The following is an 18056-nucleotide window of genomic DNA, read 5'->3' as shown; positions in this document are numbered from 1 at the left end:
TTTCCTTTCTTACAACTGAAAAACCACCATTGGAAGATTACTCAAAATACAGGAGAAATTAATCAAGAGACCATCTCAACATTTAAATTTGATTCTCCCTATCTCACAGTCTAAGGCCAACAATCTACAGAGATTCCCCCAAAAGCATTGTATTGTCCACAGAAGAGCAGAGAAAACACAATAGCCCCCAAGCAACTGTCCTCTGTGATGGGTCCTCATTTTTCCAGTCCCGTCTAAAATTTGTGACTGAAGGTCTATTCCCTTTAGCTCAAATAAGAACATCTCTACCTTATGCACACCCCATTGGAAGGCCAGTGATCCCAAAGCCTCATTTTCTGTGTTTTATGCATTGGTCTCAGAGTCATCTTAGTCTCACTATTTGGAATCAGGAATCATAACCATATCCCCCTGTCAATTAGCAAACATCCAGGAACCGGTCAGGAAGGAGTTTTCTTTCCTCTTGATTTATCTGCCTGACATCACTATGACACAACACTAATTCCCTCAGAGTTAATCTTAGAACTGGCTAAGCTTGAGAGCCACGGTGTGTAAGACAAAAAGGTGCCAGTCGAAGAAAGAAAAGAGACACTTTCTAGAAACACGGGTCCTTTGCTTCTCAGATAACCAGAGACTTGGTGCATACCCTCAGCACACCTACTGCTTCCTGACTGTGGAAGCCTGCTCCGGACACTGAGGTGCCTGGAGTTCTTATTAGGAGAGGGCAAGTGGCCAGGTCTCTGGCTCTGTCCGTTACGGCTGTGTGGCGTCTAGGCACAGCTCGGTTACATTCCTAGCAAAAAAGATCAGTAACTATATTCTCTGTGTTTTCCCGGTAGCTCCGAGACCCCGTGCTCCTCAAGTGAGCAGCTGTCAGGCTCCGCACTCGGTTAGAAGTGTGTGATTTTCTCATCAGCTGAATCTCAGTAAGGATGAGAAACTTCCCTGGGGCTCCAGCCCTGCCCTGCCCTGCCCTAGTCTCCATGCTGATGTTGGCAGCTGGGGCCCCCTTTCTGGTCTGGGCACAGAGCTCTCCCTGGAGGAGAATGGAGTGTGGGGCCTCATCCTTTCCACTCACTGTCCTCGGGGCGCGGGGGTTGTGAGGTGGGTGTGAGGAGAAAGGAAAAACCCATTCCTTGCTAAAGGTTGAGAGCAGAGAATTGAGGGCCACCAGCCTCAGGATGACTTTCTGATGGCTCTGGCCTGCTTCGGGTGACTGCAGGGATGGCAGTGGTCTCAGCTGGCTCTAAAACCCTCTGACTCACTCCTATGGCTCCGTCAAACCGTGTGCCCCGTGCCCCAGAGACCCCGACTTGCTATGTGTGGTACCCCTTAACATTTTCTCTTGGAGGCTTCTTCTTCCCCCACCTGTCTACATCCGGGGAAATGATGAGGGAAGGGACAGAAGAATATGGCATTAACTCTATCCTCCTTCCACTACCGAGTTCAAGTCTTCTGTATGTCAGCACCAGCCATGCTGGCCTCATCCTCCCGGCCATGCTCTCCTCCAGCTGCTTGTCCCCTGTCAACCTCTGGGAATACTATCTATGATGAATTAGTATTCACATGGCCAGGCTGACGCATGCCTTACTCAACAGATGAAACCCATCGGGCTTAATGTGGAGTGTGACTCTGCGGAGGGAAAGTTTCATTTGGTGGGAAACTGTAACACCAGTGAAGGAGGGTGGCACGGGCCACCTGTACTACCTCTGTACTGCTTGGAGAGGGAGAAACAGACATTTTCAACCGATATAACACAGTTTCGGAAGTTCGGGACCCTGGGGAGAAGTTAATGGGGGGCCCTCCAGGCCAGCTGCTTTTGCAAAGTTCAGGCGGTCATGTCTATGGGGAGAGCGGATGGCACGGGCAGAGAGAGCAATACCAGGAGGATGGATGCAGGGCAATACATCAAGTGCCTTTTCTCCAAGGTTTCCACTGGCCTCCCATGACAGATGGGGCAGCGGCACCCAGGAGAGCAGTATTTTGGTTTGCAGCTGGGAACGTGCACTGAGTTTTCCTTAATACCCACAGCAACCAAAAGACTTTGCTGTAATACACTTTAATGCACGAAACACCCATAAATTATCCTTCAAACTGCTACAATTTCCAGCCTGGAACAACTTGGAAAAACCAGCCTAGCAAGCAGGCGCTTCTTGAATCTCTGAAGTAAACCTGACGAGAAAGGTCAAACCCAAAACACCTTCCTTAAGAATCTCAGAAAGTTTTAGGAAAGCTAGAACATTGTAATCAAACGGAGCTAACCAAACCTCATGTTTACGTTGGCTTCAAGTTGCAACACCCTGACCCCAGAGTCCTCTCTCTCCCTCCCCTGCAGCTTCTCCGTCTGAACCCAAGAGCGCCCGCTGCCCTTCCCAATGCCGGGTGCCAGCCTCTGCCACACCTGGCAGCAGACAGCTGAATGTACTGGGTGACCCAAACAGCGGGGTTATGCCTCTGAGATACATAGCAGGCCCCACTGAGGGCCCTGGCGCTCGGGACCTCAGCACTTGAAACCCAAGCTCCCTGAATCAACCCCAGGCACCCACAATCTATGTTCTGAGCCCCGCGATAAGCACCAAGCCTAGCGCGCCCTGGGCGGCTGGCCCTCTTACCTAAGGGCAGCGTGGCACTCTCGGGACTCTGCGCACTCCCCAGCCGGCGCACTCTGCACTCGCCCTCCACCGCGCGGGCTACTGCTCCGCCACCCCAGCGCGCTAGCAGCGTGCGCATCCCTCTCTCCAGGCTCTCTTGAGCGCTGTCCCCTTCTAAGCCGAGAGCTCAGGCAAGGCAGTGCTGTTTCTGCAGGCGCCAGTGTTGACTTTGGGACTTCTGGACATATCCTGGGACAGGGAATTTCACGACCAGAGAGACCCTCGCTCCTTTCGCCTCCCTTGCTTGCCCATGAGCTCGCGTCCCTGCCTCTATTCCGGACACTTCTTTCAGGGCTGCGTTTCAACCCACAACATCTCGCCAGACAGGGATCCGCGCATACCATCCCAAGAAGACCAGTAACCCCCGCCCGCCGCACCGCGCTGCACCCTTGCCGGGGTTCGGCTCAATGCAGCCTGACTCACCGATGCGCTCCCCTCCGGCTCCCGGCGCTCTCTGCCGCGCTAGAGCACAGAGCTGCTGTAACAGGCTTCGTGAATGTATTTAGCCCCTCCTCCCTCGCTCGAGTCACACCCTCTCCAAATCCTGCCCCCCACCTACCCCACCCCTCCCTCCCTGCCCCACCCCCACTCCCAGCCCCGCACCTGCTGTGACTGGACCCAAGGTGTCAGACTGCAGGGGTCCTGGGGGACAAGGGATGGATAGCTCCAGGAGGGCTGGTGAGACCTAGTCAGGAAAAGACAGCCAGGGAAGGATTCAAACCTTCTGAGGTCAAATGAAAATGCGTCGGGTTCGCAGTGGCAGAGGGAGATTTTCTAGGGCACCAGGCAGGGTAGCTGGCCCTGGCCACCAATGAGCAGACAGACTGAGCAGGGCCTTCACCTTCTGCCCTGACTCACCGCCTTACTAGCCTTCTGGGTTGGCTTAGGTCTCCTTTGGGGGCTGGACATCAGGTGTTCCTCTCCCTGCAAATCTGAGAGCTGAAGGGAACACCCAGGAAGCTCCCAAGAACTGGAAAGTGCTAGGGGGTTCTCTGAAACCAGGCCGAAGCCGAGTTAACTAGACTGTCCAGACAGGGGTGTATCTGCCTGCAGTCACAGGGAAGAGGGCCTTAGGTGTCCAGATATCTCCCTTCCACAGTCAGTCTTAAGGCCTGGGATCCCAGGAGCCTCGCAGGAGCTCAAATCCCTCCAATATTTGTAGATAGAATTGTATCTGTGTGTGCTGTCTCCATTTTTCTAGATGAGGGGGTCAACGGCTTTCATCAGATTTTAAGAGTTGGTGAGCACATACTCAGTAGAAGGCCAAGCCTGCTGCTCCACCCCCAGACCTCACCCCAATTCCCTTTGATCCCTTTTCTCTACTTACTTAAGGGGGTCTTCCAGCTGGCCCTCCAAAATTTCTTGGATCTGATATATTCAGGAGCTGGTAGAGGCCTGACTCAGACCTCCCCTTTCCCTGGTAGATTTCCACCTCATCTCAGCCTCAAACCAATAAGGCAGAAATACACCTAAAGTCAGATTTCTCACCAAATGTGCATGAACAATGCAATAAAGGTCTTCTGAAACACACACACACACACACACCTTTTTGCTGGTTGAACTTGTGAAATGACTTTTCTTTCTTTGAAAAAAGCATGCTGTATGCCCCCACCCCACTTACATCCTGATGAATGCCACAGGAAGGAATGGATGCAGGACAGTGAAGGAGAGAGGGTGGAGTACTGAGTCTCCCCATTGCTGGGGACGCCTTGCCAATACTGCCCAGGCCAGAATCATGCTCCATGCACCTGGGATGGAGTTAGGCACAGGCTTCCAGTAACAATGAGAAGTGGTCCTTCATCCCCATGGGAGATACCTGGATAAGGAGAGGATCTGCCAAGGAACTTCCAGCCATCTGGATCTCGACTCCCTTTCGTCTTCGTCTCGGTCCCCACCCACATCTACCTTCATTTCATTTCTAGACACCCAGCGGGATGAAGGAAGAAGAAAGGACTGGCTTTGGAAGTGAACTTTTTCACTTCGCTGAGCGTGTTCTGTGTGGTCCTGACACAGTCTGGTAGGTCAACACATTTTAGGAGTGGCGGTGAGAGGCCAGGGGACACCAGAAGTGGCCTCATGGTCGTGGTGGTCTATTAGAAAACTTACCGTTGTTAATTAAACAACTAACCATTTCCAGACCATACAATACATTTATCCATTAACCATTTCATATATAACTCCGCTGTTTAAGCACCAACTCCATGTAATAACTGCCTGCGAATTTAGGGGTGAAATGAAAAATTACAGAATAGCTCAATTTGGTTATTAAATGTGGGGCTTTTGTATGTAACCTTGAAGGACAAAAGAATTTGAGGTACTTGTGGTTCTTTTTCAAGGGGAAATTTAAAAACAAAGTAAAATCTAAGCCCAGCTGTCCTGCCCCCAAATTGTCGATCTTATTCTTCAGACATTCTCTGGTTTAATGAGAGGTGGGTTTTTTGTTTGTTTGTTTATTTTGTTTTGCCAGCTCTAACTAGATCTGCTTATGTCCCCGAATTTGAAGGCCCTTGAGTAAATAAGAATAGGTAAACACAAACAATGGTTTACTCTGTGCTATGTACCAGGAGGTGACCGGGACACTGCTCCCATAGTTGTCCCCATGATGGCTGGATTATTAGACCCTGATCACACTATTAGTCTCCCCAGGACCTAGCATAGGGACCTGATGTGCATGTTGGATCCAAAAACGGTGAGAGCCATGTGTGGGTATCAAGTAGTTCATCCATACTGGGCTGGTTTCCAGCAGCTTTCATAATAGGTCAGCCTCCGTTCTAATGACCGCGGTCAGGTGCCTTCTCCTTTTGCTTTTTTTTCACTTTCAAGAAGGACTCCAACAGAAGTATCCTCGTGGGTCACTGAGAGAAGGACCTTAAGGTCTGGACCAGTTACATTTATAGGCATGAAAACCAACTGAGAGGGCAGTGGCCAGAAGGCATGGTGCCGGCAGGCAGAGAATAAGAATGTTTTGATGTACTAGATTTTCTCGAAAGAGCTTTTTATCCAGGGTATCAAAATAACCAGCAGCTGATGCATTTGCTGACTTGGAGGACAGCTTGTGGTGTGTACAGTAATTGTTGTTATTTCTGAGGATGCAGAAGTCTGCATCCATTGAGAGCCTCATCAACAGCAACACAGCCTGGCACAGACCTCCTGTTCTGCCTCTGCCTCGCTGCCACACTCGTTCTTCCAGTGTCCTGGCCTGATTTCTAGATCCCAGTCAGATTCTCATCACTGACCTCTCAGACACACTCCCTTGGTCACCAGTGTCCATTATATGTACAGTGCTCACTAGTTTTCTGTCTTAGCCACCTGCATGGACACTGGCAAGGACTAATTTCTCAGCTCTGACTCTCAAACCCTCCATCCACAGTCCTTCTTGCTCTTTTCTTTCTTCTACTGTTTTTGTTGTTTTGTTTTTTTAAGCTAGGGTCTCATGTCAGCCAGGCTGGTCCCACATTCACTACGTAGCTGAGGATGACCTTAGATTTCTGATTCTCCTGCCTCTGTCTCCTCCGTGCCAGGCTTATAGGTATGTACCCTCCAACCCAGTTTATGCAATGCTGGAGATCAAACCCAGGACCTCATGCATGCTAGGCAAGCGCTCTGCATCCCTTGTCCCTCATTCCTGCAGGTCTCATCATGGGATGCTCCTGGGCTGGCGACAGGGCAGTTCCGCTCTTGTCCTGTAGGGGCACTGTGGCTCAGAAAACCATCACTTTGAGATTAGGCAAGCTTTGGCCCATTGATGGGACCTGGGAGAAAGATCTAACCTGTTAGGGCCGTAATAGTTATAATCCAAGTGGTTCTTTCTGAACCTTTCTAATGCTGCAACCCTTTAATATAGTTCCTCATGTTGTGGTGACCCTCAGCCATAAAATTACTTCTCTGCTACTTCATAACTGTAACTTTGCTACTGTTATACATTATAATGTAAATATCTGACATGTGATCCCTGTGGGGGCTGTGACACACTGGTTGAGAATCAATGCTTGTAGTGATTAATAATCACTATAAAACTATAATTATATTGATTAAATGTATTAAATAAGTAATTTTTGAGCTCCTGCTCTGCCCAGTTCCATTCTAGGCACTGAAGTTTTGGCCAGGGAATAAAGTCCCTCTAGACACATGGAATTTAAGCTCTAAAAATTCCCATCATCTATTTAATATTTGATAATGTAAATTATTGAATGTACATTGTAAGTCAGGAGAGCGTAAGAGAAGACAGGCAGTCGTGTTAGAGGGAGTACCATTATTTGTGAAATGAACTGGAAAAGAAAACTCCCAAGGCCAGAGCTAGAGCAAAGCAAAGCAGGTCGCCAAGAGAGGATGGCAGTTCAGATGACACAGAAGCCCCCACAGTCTCCCCAGGCACAGGAGAGTTAAGTGTGTCCCTGGGGAATCAAATCCTGTCCCTGACCACTGTGAGCCTCCACCTTCTTGGTCTTTTTTTTTTTTTTTTTTTTTTTTCCCCCGAGACAGGGTTTCTCTGTGTAGCTTTGTGCCTTTCCTGGAACTCGCTTTGTAGACCAGGCTGGCCTCGAACTCACAGAGATCTGGCTCTGCCTCCTGTGTGCTGGAATTAAAGGCGTGTGCCACCACTGCCCGGGGACCTTCTCAGTCTTGATCGACTCTGCCCCCCCCCCAAGGTCCCTAGTGACTCATGGCTACCACTTGGACCACCTAGATCAGATGATGATGCCCCTGGTACTGTCTTCAGAGGCCTCAGCCTCTATAGCAGGTCTTCAAGTCTTTTAGGAGTCTGTGGTCCAAACAAATATACCTCTATCCAGGTCCTGGGTGGGGAAATTCTTGTGGGGCCACCAAAGAGGCGCATTAGAACAGGACCTAATGTTACAACCTTAGAAATACAGCTCAATATATTTCATAAAATCTTGTTCTGGAGCAGGACTTACAGGAAAAGAAACAGAGGTCAAGAAGGAATGTTCTTGCCATCTAAGTATCCACTAAGCATTGCAAAAACAGACCCATAAATGAATGGGAAACCTGCAGGGAAAGATGTGGACACTCAGAGGAGACAGAATTTGACCACCTTCTAGTTTCAAGGAACTTTCATTCTTGTCCTAGCTGTCCTTAGCCTAAATCCCACATTCTTTAAAGAGACTCTGTGTCACCTGTCCCTACAGCCTCCTCTTCGCCACTTAATTTGTCTAGCTCTGGCCTTGGGAATTTTCTTTCTGGTTAATTTCCCAAGTAACGGTACTACCTCTGGCCTTTAAATAGGTTCATAAGGCTTCAAAGACCATTGCCCTGATCCCTTCTTCTTCTAGCTCATTCCTCCTCTTCTGAGACACATTTCTTAGACTCTTCATCCACTTCTGATTGGAAGGTTTCTCTGATCCCCCAAGTCAAGACTGACACTCTTTCTAGAAGACTCTATAATAGTCTGTATGCCTAAGGGCACACACTTAATGCACGTTTGCAAATGAGATACTGTCTGTGCTTTGATGCATGAGTAAGAATTAAAAGAATTCTGGGAAGGGCGCCACGTGAGACAGAAAGAATGTCTTGGAACCAGGGGTCAAAACCAGTCTAGAATTGATGGGGCATGAGGTGGCTTCAGGGGTGTGAGTGTAAGGGCCGGGGAGGCCTGGGATATGGTGGTAAAACCAAATATGGGTAAACTCCCTGGCTCCTGTAGTGACAGTTGAGATCCACAATGATGCCTGCCTGACCCAGGCACTGGGAGCTGATCATTACCATCACTCATTCGAGATAAATTTAGGGTGTAAATTGATTTCGGCAATAGGAAATGGCAGTGATCGAGAGGCTAGGGTCTCATGGATGTCCTTGTATTCTTAGTTTGTCTGACTAGGTAAATGGTAGTACCAGCTGTGGAGAAGGGGCATGAGAGGGAGCTCATGCAGTGGTGGTCTGGGAAGCAAAGGTCTTTGGAGTTTTGTGGGGCATGTGCGACATAAAAATGCGTGACATAAGAAAAGTGAGAGATTTATGAGCAATGCCAAGACTTGCAGTCTCTGCATACTGCACACAGGCTGAAGTAGGCAGCCTCAACACCGTCTTCCAATCTATCTATGTTGAAGGCTCACCTCCTGACGGAGCTACACTGTCCCCCACCCACCATGTCAGTGCCAAGCCAACTATGGGGTATCCTCCCAGAGGTCAGAGGCCAGAGCTCAGGGAAACAGATCACTTGCTCAAGAGTTCTCTGCTTCTCTCCTGCCTGGTTATTCCTGGAATGCTCAACCACGCACAGGGGTGTATGCCAAAGACAGGGAAAATGAAGACCCTGGCAGGCGAGCACCTCACCTGTCCCATCCTTCCCATCCTAGACTTCTCTCTGGGCTCACAGGAAGTTCTTTCTCCTGTTCTTTGAAACCAGAACCCTCTTAAATCACACCGTGAGCTCTCTCTACCCCCAAGTTTACAGTAAGACTCTGTGATCAAATCCTCCAAGCCTCACCTTTTTTTTTTGGCTTTTTGAGATGGAGTTTCTCTGTGTAGCTCTGGCTGTCCTGGAACTCATGCTGTAGACCAGGCTGGCCTCGAACTCACAGAGTGCTGGGATTAAAGGCATGCTCCACCACCAAGGTTCAAGCTTCATTCTTAATACTTTATGGGAGCTAAAGGAATTCAGAAAACTTGTTTTTCTTTTTACTTGTGAATGCTTGGTTTTCAAAAACATTGTCTTGCTGTGGACTCAGAAATTTTATTCTTGCTGTGGAAAGATGAATATTGGCTCTTTTTCTGTGTTCTAACTGCAGCAATCCTAAAAGCAGTCTATGAAAACCACATGCTTCTGGAAGAATGACGGCAGATCACAGGCTGGGAAAAGTAAGAGAGAATATACGTCCATCTCATTATGTCCACACAGTAGGCAACAGGCTCTCTCTCTCTCTCTCTCCCTCTCTCTCTCTCTCTCTCTCTCTCCTTTCCTTTTTTTTTCTTTTTGAGCCATGCTCTCCCCCTACAACCCAGGGTGGCTTTGAACTCACAAGAGTCTTCTTTCCCAAGCTTCCCAAGTGATGAGATTACAAGAACAAGCCACCAGGCCGAGCAGCAGAATACGTTCTCCACTAAACTCTAAAACCCTTAAGAACTTCAAACTCCTGGGAGCCATCATAACACCTGGAGTGTTATACATCTTCAGCAAGTACACATTCTAGGAAAGAATGAATGGTGTTCACCAGGTTGACTGAGTACCTTAAAATACACCAGCAAACCATCAAGGCCTATGCTGTTGGTCTCCACAGCCCATAGGTTGCTCTTGACACTGTCCCTTACTAACTAATATTTGGGGAGATTCTTATAGAACCAGGCAAGAGTCAGGTGGCTCAAATCAGGTTTTGCCAGCATGGTAGAAATAGAGAAAGGCCCCCCTCTAAGTCCCACTTGTCCAGGGCTGTCTTTATTCTCAGTAGCAGCAGTAGGCAGCAGCTTGGGACCTGGGGCATTCCTGGGGCTCCTCTAAGGTACTGGCAGCATGTCTCCTTGGTGCAAAGTTGCGAGGTTAGCTGCTGTACTGCAGATGGCAGACACATATTCTCCCCGTAGGTAACAAGAGGCCCGGTTCAAACAGAACTTCACCTTCTGCCTGGTTCTAAATCTGGCAGAAACTCCCTTGGTCCAGGGAACCTCAGCCACACTGCACCACAGAGTCTCAATTAACTCTACTCTCAATGGACCGTCCATTGGTTTCTCAGGGCAATCATATTTCAGGGGATAGGGGTCAGCGCTAACTTCAAAAGATCTGACATATGAATTGAGTGGGCGGTTTGGGCATCACAAGGTTCAGGAGTAGAACACTAAAATCAATCTGTATACACTGGAAAATTGCTCACAGGAAGACTGCGTTGACTCCCCTCCCCCTCTCTCCTATGCCTCTGTACATGTCCTCCCCTCCTCCTGGGCCACCCCCTCTTTTCTGGGCCTCCTTCAGCTCTGCCTCACCCCTAGGCAGACCACAACCTGCAAGTCGGTAGACCAGCTGCCTTGGTCTCGGTTAGGGGTCCTCTGTCTGTGAGACCACATTCCTTAGATGAGACCGCCACAGTATTCCAGACTCTATTATAAAGTCCCATGTGCTTTCTCTGTTCCTTCTCTCCTCCCAAACTCCAGCAAGTTCCCCTGTGCATGCTGTCCACAATCCCAGCACCATGCCTGCACATAGTAGCTGCATGCCTGGACACAGTAGGTTCTCCATTCTTAGCTGCAGCAGAACTGTCTGTTGACATGCATCCTCTCCAGTTCCATCTTGAATTTTTGGTGTCTGTGTGAGAAAATGTCACGATCAGACTTTCTTCTTATCATATAACTTACCGAGAGAAGACAGAAAGTCCAGACCTTAGAACCAGGAAACTTGCAGAGCCCAGTACCTGTCAATTAAAGCCAAACCTGCTCCCAAGGCCTGTGGGGGAGTTTGCTTAGAGGTTGCTGCATAGAGGCAGGTGCCTTCCCTCTCCTCTTGAATTCCCAGGCACACATAACCCCTGCATACACTGTCCCTCCCCACGTACCCGTGTCCTGTCATAGGCTGCGTCCAGTGGGCTTGGGCAGGTGGAGATGGACTTGAGTCACCATCCCAAGTGGGCAAGTGGGCCCCAGGTGCTCGGGAAGAGCAGAAGGCGAGGACCCAGGCCTGAGCTCCTCTTCCCCAGCTCCCAGCTCCTGGGCTGTGGATGTCCTCAGGCTTCTTTTTGCCCTCATTCTGCAAGCCTAAAGGGGTGGGTATTTTTGTTGTTGTTGTTGTTGTTGTTGTTCAGGATGGAGATTCATTTATCATCATTCTAATTTTAAAAGTTCCCCATGTGCAGAGATGACTTTGATCGTCATCAGGAGTTCATTTCTCCCTATTAGCATCCCATTATACAATCCCTGACAGATCAATCACAGCTATTGTTGTGCTGTTTATGCTACATACTGCATAATCTTCCTTTCAAAAATGTTGTTTTAATTAAGAAGGAAGTGCATTAGGGGAAGGCATTTTCCTGACAGACAGGCTTCTCTGGGCCCACCAAGCAGGTGTATGCTCGCTGCTTGCCATCCTGTTGTCTCTAGCACAGCACCAGGGAGGAAGTGGGTCCTGGGGTGCTGTGAGGCAGCCTCCTGAATGTGAATAACTCATTGAAGTTGACTTATGTGCTTTCCAACAGTGTTTCTTCTTTGTCTTTAAAATAGATAGCATGTCTTTGTGATTTAAAAAATGTGGCTGGCGTTTTTGTGGGACATTAAGGGACACTGGTTGAGTCCATGGTCTTCTGCTTTATCTAAGGCCTGAATTCACCCAGCCTCAGCCATTTGCGAGCTTTATGTCTTTAGACAAATTACTGAACATCTTTGGGCATCACCTTCTCAGAGAAGGAAGATGCCCATGATGATTCACATAGGATGCTGAACGCTTTAACCAAGACCATTATGTGAGTCAGTCAAGACGGTTCTTGACACACAGTGAGTGTTCAGCAGAACACTTACTCAGTTCTAACTTGATGCATTGCCTTCCGCTCAGACAAGCCAGAGGTGCCCAAAGAGAAGTCCCATGATGGGAAGAGGTCGACTGTGCCACATTTTGCAGAGGGCCACCTAATTTTGAAAAGAGGAATCACTTTGAAACCACAAAACCCAGAAACACATTACAACTTCACCATTTTACCCTCAAGCTCTGCACCCAGAGCCAGATACCAAGTAGTTGGAGCCACAGGTTCATTCTTTTTTTTTTTTTTTTAAGAGAAACATTCTGTGGTGAAGGAAAATATGTTTGCGTAAGAGGTCCCCAAAAGGAATGCTCCCACATGTGATGTATGTATACTGGACAGAGATGAAGTTATTTTGCTACCCAAACAGGGCAGAGACCTGGAATAAAGTTTATATGTCACGTACACTTCGGTGCAGATCAGTCCTGATTTATTTGATGATGTCAGTGTCCATGTCATATGGCGAGACCTGACTGGTAGATTAGAGTGACCGGAAAATGTTTTTTTTTTTTCTGTTCTTGAAAGAGCCTATTATAATGCAGAAGACAGGCTAGAGGTAAAGGACTTCTAACCTGCTGCTAGAACCTCGGAGCCACTGGCCCAACCAAGAGCTGCAAAACTAAGAAGAGAATAATAATGTTCTCAGATTCCTATGGGTGAAACCACCATCCCCACTTGCCACCCTACATTAGGTCCCGTCTGAGCAGAGTTCAAGGGATAACCACAGTTCTTTGTTGTGCCGGGATTTTGTCATTTCAAATACCAAGCCTTCTGAGACCGAGGACTCAGCTCTTTTCATGTCTGCATCAGCAGAACCAAAGACAGGAGTTGGAAGAATTGTCTTCAAAAATAGTCATTAAAATTGAACTGAGTAAAATTATTTGAAGGAACGGGCCATTGTTTAGACCATTCATTGTAGAGAAGTCTTTGTTGTAACGGGGGCTTAAACTGTGTTCTTTAATAACAGCTGGGACCAGTTAGGCTGGAATAAAGGTATAAATGGAGGCGGGGGGCGCGACCGAAGACGGCACATATGGCTTTGCCATTAACGGAGTTTAGCATGCAGTTAATATATGAAACAGGCCGTGTGTCCAGGAACAGCCCACTGTCGCACGGTTCCAAGTGTGGCTTTAGAGATCTTTCCACACTCCTTGCACGTGTGCATGGAAAGACAAAATTGCATTGGAAGAAAGGGAGGCTTAGCCAGCACATCGAGTTCAGTATTTGCAGAGGAATGGAGCACAGAGCATGCCTTTTTATGGGGACATCTCTTTTCCAATGAAAGCAGATTCACTGGAAACACCCTGCCATAGTTAACATTTTTATAGACTTCCATGCACTTTTCGGCTTTTTTATGTAATGCAGATATTTGCTTAAGCTTCAGAGGAGAAAGTTAACACAGTTTTAGTTTATCCTGCACAGTTTTTTCAAACACTGGGGCCAGTCCACTTTGCAAACTGTCCCTCCAGTGCTGATGGCTCTGAGGTGGCTACTTGGCCTCCAAGGCTGTGAATCTCTGGGGCTGTGCTTTTCTCTTCAAGTGATTCTTTTGCCAGCATCCCAGAAGAGATTGTGATCTAAGCTTCCCGTTCCCCACTCTGCCACCCTGGGCCATTGCCAATCTACCTAAAATGGTAGTTTGGCTCCCCTGGACTCCAGAACAGGTCTATGACAAACAAAAGTGACTGGACATGGGCATTGCCTGAAGTTTGCAAAACATCAGAGTAGGTTTCCAATTTAATGATTTCAAATTGATGTTTTAAAAGGTACAACGAATAATAAAACTCCAATAAAAATCACAGTCGGGCACTTTTCAGATTTGAAGTATGACACAGCGATGCATAACCAAATGATTCTAGTTGGTGTGCTAGGAGACAGTATGCTAGGAGACGGAGAGGCGGCTGCCACTGTCTGTTTTTAGCTGTGCCCGACCCATGGGGAGCAGTACAGAGGATGCTTTGCAAAAAGAACGGCACAAAGCTGCCATGAAGGAAAACACCACCCAGGACAGACTGAAGAAGGGACCCGAATGTGCCCCGAGCCTTTTGATGTCAGAAACACGCCAAAAAGGCAGGATGGATTTTTTTCCCCCCAATTCCTTTTATAATAATTTTTCTGCTCTGGTTTGGTCATTGGATCAGAACCAGTGAACTCAAAGGTAGTGTAGCTGAATGTGCTCTCCAAGTTCGGTTTGAGACTGATCTACATAAAACAGTAAGGCAGTGGCCCCTAAGTGCGTCCCCCTTGTGTGTTCCTGGGGAAGCTCATACCCAGCCCAGGGCACCCTCATCCAGGCCGGGCATGGTGTAGGAAGGAAGGCAGGCTGCTGAGTCAGGGCTCTCCTTCCTCTCTGGAACTCAGTCATGTTTCTACCTGACCTTGTACAGGCTCGCTTGCTTCTGTGGACCATGGCTTCTCCAAATTAAACAAGAGATGTGGACAAGGGTTTCTTGGAAGTGCAAGTGGCTAAAATAAATTGGTCCTTATGAGGGCAATCCCTCTATCCTGGGTCTTTTTATTTCAAAATAAAACATCTGAGAATGGCAGAGCTGAGCCAAGGGGAATAACTCTTTGGTGGTGAAATTTGGGTCATTTTGCTTGCCACATCAAAGGTTGTCTTTTTTCCTTTCTTTTTTTTCCCCAGTGGAGGGCAGGCGTGGAGGGGTACGGCTCGGAGAGCTGAGGGCTTTTCATCTTCCAGGAAAGCTCTGGGGGTCATCTCTGTCTCCTTTCTTCTCCACCCACCATGGAAGTTCTCGAACCCTTGTTGATCCTTCTCACGTGTAGAATGTGCTCGACTCTTGTTACCGCCATGGCTGCTGCCTGTCCCTAGATTACGGCAGCAGCTTCCAGAACAAATGCTTCTAATGCGCCCCTTTCCCCAACCCATTCTTGGACTCCATGTTAGTCAACTGGGGCTGGAGCATATCAAGGTTGCAGCAACACAGCCTCGGCAGCTTAACCCAACAAAACCTACTTACTTCTCCTTCAAACTGCGTGGTCCAGTGGGACTGGCTGGAGGGACTCTGTTCATGGTGGTCACCGGGTGTCTGGCCTGAGAGAGCCTCCCTCAATCACCCAAAGAGGGACAAAGACAAGGCAATCCACACACCATGGTTTTAAAACTCTGAGGGGAAAGAAACCAACTATCCATGCTTCTATTCTGTTGGGAGAACAAGTCACGTGTCTTTCGATGGGGGCCAGGCAGGACGATCTTATCATACGGCATGGGGATTGGAAATACTTCACAGAAACCATCACGATGACAACCGGAAGTCTTGTGCTTCCCTTAGAAGACACGCCACGCGCTGAGGCTGCCCTAGGATCCTGCATGATGGGGCCCTTCAGCCGCTGCCTCTCTGGACTCACTGCACCCTCCGTCCTCAGGACATTTACATTTGCTGTCCCCGACACTGGATGCTCTCCCTCCAGCTGTTTGCATAGCTCCATCCATTCCTTCCTAGAGTCCCTGCTCAGTGTCCCATTGTGAGGACTTCCTTCACCACCAGAACTAGATCTGAATGCTGCCCTCTCCCCTGCGCACTCCCACAGCCCCCCTCCTGCTTGTTTCCCATGTTTCCCATGTCTCTGACGTGCAAACCCACGACTCTGCTTCCTAGCAGGCAACCTTAGGGAGGCCACTTCCTTTCTCTCTTCCTCAGTTACCTTGTCTATAAAGCGGGGTTAATGACGGTGCCTACCTTCCAGCACGGTGGTGAAGGTGAAATGCATAGAGCCTGGGGAACAGGAAGCACCTCGTGACTGTGATAATGTTTGCTGTTCTGCTTTGTCATCTGAATCACCACCACACTGGGATCTGAGTTCTACGAGGCAACGATTTCTGATCTTTTCAGCACGAATCCCCAGAGCAGTGTCCAGTCTACAACGGACTGCGGGAGCACCTACTTACCGCATGAATGGGTGAGTGACTGGTTGAGTGATAGCTGTGTCGGACAAACTGGCCAGTATGTGCTCTGCTCCGGCTCCCCCCTCCCCCCGCCCCCCACAATGTCTCCAGGCCTTAGTGGGGAAGGACTGCAGAGAAGACAGATCTCTTGTCAGGCCAGACTGCACAGAGTCCCTGAAACACCTGCTGGAGGACTTCCCCTGACGTAACAGTGCATGATAGGTGGCATGGTTCTGTCCTAGCAGGAAGCATCCATGCGGCTGCACTTTCAATCTGAGTCCAAAATGGACCCCAGAGAGCCGGGGGAAGCAGAGTGCTCTGCAGTGACAAGTACCTCGTTGGCTGCTCAGCCTCAGTTTCGGCCTTGGAACTGTGATCTGCTCCTGTGGCATCATCACGTATCTCTGTTTCCACTGCAAAGTGGACGATTGCTAACGTTGGGATTTGTCTGGGATCTGTCCCCCGTGGGGAGCATGAGAGCCCGGCAGTCTCCGCTGGGTCAGGCACACAGCAGCTGCTTGTCAAATGGCCGCACTGATGGCTTTTTAGAAGCCTATCAAATAGAAGTCAACTAGCACAGACCCCTTCGACTATGTTGAAAGGAATTTTCATCTCCTGTAGGATGGGAAACTGCAAAGAGAGCTGATTATCCGAGACCCTTTTCCCTCTTGCAGTTGGACAAATTCATTTTTAATATCACAGACATGAAATGTGTTAATAAGGAGCCTCTGTGATTCTGGGACCTCGTGATGCTGTGCAGACAGCATGAGACCTTCACAGGTGGACCAGCTGCCTGGGGGACCTCGATGAGTTCAGCAACTTCCTGATTGGTCCCAACTAAGCTGGCTGGAGCTTCCAATTGTGAAACCGGTTTAAGATTACAAAGCAATGCACAGATACCATAGGAAATTCCTGACAGTAAGGTTGTGTGGTGTTTCATACTTTTAAATACACTACATATGGCAGTCCCTCAGGTGAGCAGGGGTAAGAAGAGAGCCAGGGAGAGTATCAGGTACCTTAACTCTCAGATCTGGATTTGATTTTGTTTGCTAATCTTAGGTTCTGTGCAAGGCCCACGGGGGTATCACCTTCCTGTTTGTGGCTACTCAACCTTTAGGGCTTCAATGTAAAAGATCTCTAGGATGGACTCACAGCATGATTGACAGGAGGCAAGAAGGGAGGGTCATATGGTTGCTTCCCTTTTCTCCTTGGAACCTGGCGTGGGAAAATGCTCCTTGTCTTGCTTACTCATATGGGTGCAGAGCTGGTACCTCACTAGTTGGGAACCCTCCACCCAACCCCACCCCATGCCATTTGGGCCCCCTTTTTCTCCTTAAAAACAAATGCTCACACACAGATGGTTATGCTTGTGACTTGTTCTGGAGCTTAGGCCTCATAACCATCATGAGGCCTAAGCGTGTGAATTACCTATTCACACACTTTTCTGCTCCTTTCCCAAGCTCTTTGCACCTTCAAACCCTGTTTGACCCAGGCAATGTTTGCGGGCCAGTTTTCTTGTCTTTAAAATACTGTATGGATGGTAGCGTGTAAAACTCAAACTTTAACAGGAAACTAAGAAGTCGTAGGGGAAGTTCTTCAAGGCATTGTTATGAGCAATGGCTGTGGACAGAATGCCAAATGCATAGGAAACAAAGCAGAACTGGAAAAACAGGATCCCAGCAAACATGTCCTACAGCAGCAGAGTCAGTCAGCATTGTGAGGACCCAGCCCACAGAATGAGAGCCAACCTGTGCCAGCTCGTCACTGGACAGAGGACTACTATCCAGAATATATAAAGAGCTCAAAAAGCGTAATAAAAATAGAGGCTCCAACTAAATGCGGGCAAATAATCCAAAGAGTCACTTCTCAAAACAAGAAATACAACAAGTCGATAGCATAAGCCGTTAGGGAAATGCAAATTTGTTATGCAATTAGGTGCCATCTCACTCCAATTACAACGGCCATAATTAAAGAAACAAAACAAAACAGAAAAGCAATTGCTTGTTTAAAATAATATATGGAGAAAAGGGTTGGGGTATAAATTAGTCC

The 18056-nt window shown here is 48.4% G+C and overlaps 1 protein-coding gene across 1 annotated transcript in view; it reads right to left on the bottom strand.

Annotated features, from left to right (window-relative positions):
* The window catches only part of Ngf (nerve growth factor), a 52999-nt gene extending 49858 nt beyond the window's left edge, over positions 1-3141 (bottom strand). Inside the window, exon 1 of the mRNA XM_028877310.2 lies at positions 3072-3141. The gene's annotated coding sequence lies outside the window, so the exon portion shown is untranslated. The remainder of the gene's footprint in view (positions 1-3071) is intronic.
* Between the last annotated feature and the right edge of the window lie 14915 nt (positions 3142-18056).

Source organism: Peromyscus leucopus, chromosome 6 (genome assembly GCF_004664715.2).
Source record: "Peromyscus leucopus breed LL Stock chromosome 6, UCI_PerLeu_2.1, whole genome shotgun sequence".
In the NCBI taxonomy this organism is placed as follows: Eukaryota; Metazoa; Chordata; class Mammalia; order Rodentia; family Cricetidae; genus Peromyscus; species Peromyscus leucopus.
This window is presented reverse-complemented; position numbering and strand designations above follow the sequence as displayed.